General features: G+C 52.2%; 1 long non-coding RNA gene across 1 annotated transcript; it reads left to right on the top strand.

Moving 5' to 3' along the window:
* Positions 1–305: 305 nt before the first annotated feature.
* Positions 306–1,867, top strand: LOC132243954 (uncharacterized). Its single transcript, XR_009455516.1, has 2 exons — positions 306–1,269; positions 1,368–1,867. It is a non-coding gene; the product is annotated as an uncharacterized LOC132243954 (long non-coding RNA).
* The last annotated feature ends 3,253 nt before the right edge of the window (positions 1,868–5,120 follow it).

Raw genomic sequence — 5,120 nt, 5'->3', positions numbered from 1 at the left:
TGTGAGCGGTGTGCCTGTCACATCGTTCTATGGCAATGGTGAGCCCATGCCTTGGAGAACTTGTTCCGAGGAGGTGTGCGGGGGAAGAAGGAGCAGCAAACAGTAATGGTGTGTGTGGCATGTGATGTCTTAATGTGCCGTGCAAATGTTGAACAGGTGTCCTGACTAGTGCTGGGCGAGAGGGGTGTGTGGAGAATGGGGGCGGGGGGACCTCCTGTGTGTTGTGTGCCCAGGGCTGCTGTGCGTTGTCATGTGCCTGTGGGGTCAGAGGGTGGTGGTGGAGGTGCACGGGGGAGAGGCTCAGCTGCACCTCGGCCTGGCCAGCCGGGCTGGCCTGACATGGTGGCTGCAAGCGGAGGCTGTGAGTGAGAGGGAGCCGGGTCTGGCCAAGGTGCCGTGGCTCTGTCCCCCGTCACTGGCAGCGGTCGGCAGCCAGAGCATTGCAGTCTCATGGCACTTAGGGTTGACAGGGACCTTGCCAGATCGTCGAGTCTGACCTGATGCCCTGGGCAGGAGCAGGTGCCGGGGTCCTGTCATCCAGTCCAACTCTCTGTCTAGCCTCATCTCTGAGACCCACAAGGTAGGAGAGCACTGCCTACCTTGGGATCCAGTTCCGGAGCCTGGCTGCCCTAATGGTGAAGTCCCATCTCCTGATGTCCAGCCTAGATTCATAGAAGCAGGGTTGCAAGGGATCTGGTCGATCATCGAGTCTGACCCCCTGCCCTGGGCGGGACAGGAAACCGGGCTCAAATGACCCCAGCCAGGTAGACATTGAGCCTCCTCTGAAAGACCCCCAGGGTAGGAGCCATCACCGCTTCCCTTGGCAGTCGGTTCCAGATCCTAGTCACCCTGATTGTGAAGTAGTGCCTTTGGATGTCTAGTCTAAACCTACTTGCTAACAATTTGTGGCTATTATTCCTTGTTATGGGGCGGTGGGGTGGGGGTGCTAGGGAGAACTGGGTTTCTGTCAAAGCCTGCTGGTCCCCACCTGGGGAGCTTATAGATGGGCACCAGCCCCACCTCAGCCTTCTCTGGCATAGGCTGAACAGGTTCAGGTCCCGTAGCCTCTCTTTGTAGGGTCTGCCGTGCTGCCCCCGGATCATGTGGGTGGCCCTCCTCTGGACCATCTCAATGTTGTCGACATCTCTTCTGCAGTGCGGCACCCAGAAGTAGATGTGGTACTCCAGCTGAGGCCTGACCAGTGTCGCATAGAGCGGGAGGATTGCGTCCTTGGACCTGCTCATGATGCATCTGTGGATTCATGACAAGGTACGGTTAGCCCTATTCATTGTGACCTTGCATTGTGGGCCCATGTTCATCTCAGAATGAATAATGACTGCAAGATCTCTTTCTGCCCCCGTGCTCAGAAGACTGGGACTATGACTGCAGTGTGCCCGGCACTGCAGAGAGTGGTGGGATTGCCTCCTGGGGCCCACTCGCGACGTGTCTGTAGATGCGGGACAGGGTGCAGCAGGCCGTGCAGACCATGTCCTTACGTCGCCAGCTCGCATTTGTCATAGAGGCGATACTGACTTTGAGAGCCTTGTTGGCCACTGTGTAAAGAGCGTTCCTCAGCCTACGCTTGCCACCCCTGCATCTGGATTGCTGAGCGAGATGTCGAACGTTAAGGACCCAGGGCCTGAGCCCTCGGGACCTCCCTCAAGCAGATCTGCTGACCGGGGTGTCCCTGAGAGGGGTGTGGCCCTCACCCTCACCGCCCACGCATTTAGTCCAAGCCCAGTGAACAGATGTCTTTCTTTATTATCAGTATCACTATATACAGGAAGAGAGAGAGATTAATAAAAAATGGCATATATACATATATATATATAATCAACAGAGAATAATAAAACCAATAATTTAAATACTATCTATCAATGTAGTCATAACTGAATCATTCTTACACAGGGATTTGTTCCCTTACAGTAGACTTCTGCACTGATTACACTCACCTGGTCACATCCTTTTGATAAAAAAAACAAAACAAAACAAAACAAAAAACAGTTTCCTTTTAGAATTAAACCTCCCCTCTCATTGTAATAAATAGAAACACTGTTATTGCTAGGATCTGCCACTAGATGATGTGAACACAGCGCCTGTCATTCTTGAGGCTCTGAACCCCCCATCAGGCTGGCTGGGGCACAAAAACCTCTGGGCAGATGGTACAGGTGTTGGCTACAAATGTCCAACTTGGGATCCTTAAAATGCTGGTTTATTAGACGGATTGAAACACTGTAATGAAATTAAATCATAAACCTTGGGGCTGGTCCCTGCCCCCCCCCCCCACACACACACACATGCACATACACAGCAGCAAGCTACAAGAGTCAGGTATACCTATCCTACAAGCGCTGGAGTTTGCTGTCGATGACCAGTCGAAGCTTCTTTCAGCGTGGTGTTATCCTCCAGAAGGGGGTTGCTGGCTGGACCTTGTGGCTGGACAGGAGGGGTGCTGGTCGAGTTGGAGATCAAGCTAAGAGGCTGTGATGTGGATGACTGCACAGTCCGGTGGGTGGTGAATTGGCTAGAGGGTTGCACCCAAAGAGTCGTGGTGGATGGGTCGGTCTTGACCTGGAAGGGTGTGGGCAGTGGGGTCCCGCAGGGCTCGGTCCTTGGACCGATATTCTTTAATGTCTTCATCAGCGACTTGGACGAGGGAGTCAAATGTATTCTGTCCAAGTTTGCAGATGACACAAAGCTATGGGGAGAAGTGGACATGCCGGAGGGCAGGGAACAGCTGCAGGCAGACCTGGATAGGTTGGACAAGTGGGCAGAAAACAACAGGATGCAGTTCAACAAGGAGAAATGCAAAGTGCTGCACCTAGGGAGGAAAAATGTCCAGCACACCTACAGCCTAGGGAATGACCTGCTGGGTGGCACAGAGGTGGAAAGGGATCTTGGAGTCCTAGTGGACTCCAAGATGAACATGAGCCGGCAGTGTGACGAAGCCATCAGAAAAGCCAATGGCACTTTATCGTGCATCAGCAGATGCATGACGAATAGGTCCAGGGAGGTGATACTTCCCCTCTATCGGGCGCTGGTCAGACCGCAGTTGGAGTACTGCGTGCAATTCTGGGCGCGACACTTCAAGAAGGATGAGGATAACCTGGAGAGGGTCCAGAGAAGGGCAACTCGTATGGTCAAGGGCCTGCAGACCAAGCCCTACGAGGAGAGACTAGAGGAACTGGACCTTTTCAGCCTCCGCAAGAGAAGGTCGAGAGGCGACCTTGTGGCTGCCTATAAGTTCATCACGGGGGCACAGAAGGGAATTGGTGAGTATTTATTCACCAAGGCACCCCCGGAGGTTACAAGAAACAATGGCCACAAGCTAGCAGAGAGCAGATTTAGACTGGACATTAGGAAGAACTTCTTCACAGTTCGAGTGGCCAAGGTCTGGAACGGGCTCCCAAGGGAGGTGGTGCTCTCCCCTACCCTGGGGGTCTTCAAGAGGAGGTTAGACGAGTATCTAGCTGGGGTCATCTAGACCCAGCACTCTTTCCTGCTTATGCAGGGCGTTGGACTCGATGATCTATTGAGGTCCCTTCTGACCCTAACATCTATGAATCTATGAATCTATGAATCAAGAGGGCACTGCTGAGGGTCACTTTTCACTGCTTTTTATCTGTCCTTGGCAGTCTTTGGTGACTCCCCAGTTTTCAGGCTTTCCCAATCCAGGGGTCATTGACCCCCATGGGACTTCCCCCCTCGGTGGCTACTGGATGCCATCTGTCAGCCCCAGGGGTCGTCCCCATGTACGTGCAGGTTTGGAAGTCCATTGATGAATTTTGAATAGGCCTCTGGGAGCGGTAGATCTGGAGATATTCAGCCCAAAAGTTGGTCCCCGGTGTTGATTAACTCAGACCAGGGCTTCTAGCTCTTGATCAGTGACATTTAGAGATGTTGCTACCTTGTCTTTTATTGATTTGTCCCGTTGGTTGATCTGCAGTTTCCTTAGGTGTTACTTGCTACCTGCTACTGTGTTACACATTCAATCACTGATTCACTCGCTCTTTCAGGGGCCAGCCTGATACAGGGAAGCGGCAGTTTGACTCCTGCCCTTGTTAACTTTGTTACTAAACACATTTACAGTTGAAAGTTGAGGAGTATTAAATATAAGCTACAAATGTCATGGCACACAAATAGATAAAAATATCAAAATGCACACATACACATTTTAAAATATAATTCCTTATCTTCAAGTGAAAGAAAGAGGAAGGAAGAAAAGGTAGAAGAGGAAAAACATATCCAAGGAGAGGAGAGCAACTGCAGGCAAGAGGAAAAGGGGGCTTTCTGCTACACAGGTGAAGGGTTTCCTCTTACCTCTTCTGTAAATAAAATGTCTGCAAATGCTACAGGGTTAAATGTCTCCTCACTGTGCTCACAGTCCGGCACAGGGGTTCCCCTACCCTGGCAGGTCCTTTGTTCCTGCAGCCCCGAGCCCTCCTGGCTCAGACTGGCCTCCCTCCTGCAGGCAGTGGTGATTCGTAGGGGGGTGCACCCCCTGACAGGGTGTGCTCCCCACTTAGATGACGGGCAGGCAGGAGCTCCAGTGCACGCCCTGCTAGTGCCACTGGGAGCACTGGATGAAGCACCATGGCTACTTCTGGGAGCACCATGGCCATTTCCAGGAGTGCCATAGCTGCTTCCCAGTCAATGCCATCGCCTGTGGAGGAACCCCCACCCAGTTAGTGATATTGGCTGCGAGGGGACCCCCACCCCATGCAATGACTGAGAGGTCACTGGGGGGGATCTCCCTGTTCCTCATGTTGTAGATGACCGGATTCATCAATGGAGGCACCACAGAATACAGAACAGCTGGCAGGAGATCCAGAGGGGATGGGGAGTAAGAGATGAGCTTAGTGTAGGCAATGCCACCAGTGGAAAGAAACAGAGAGAACACAATAAGGTGAGGAATGCAGGAGCAGCTGGGGTATTTCACAGAAGAACTGGTTGATGGTATTTGAGTGGCAGAAGGATAGACTAAAAGTGTTCCCAGTGTGCAGTGCAGAGTAGATGACACCAGCAGCCCAAGCACAGACAGCCATCTGGACACAAGCTCTCCTGTTCATTATTACCTCATAATGCAGTGGCTTGCAGATGGCAATGTACCAGTCATATGC

Source organism: Alligator mississippiensis, chromosome 11 (genome assembly GCF_030867095.1).
Source record: "Alligator mississippiensis isolate rAllMis1 chromosome 11, rAllMis1, whole genome shotgun sequence".
NCBI lineage: Eukaryota > Metazoa > Chordata > Crocodylia > Alligatoridae > Alligator > Alligator mississippiensis.
This window is presented reverse-complemented; position numbering and strand designations above follow the sequence as displayed.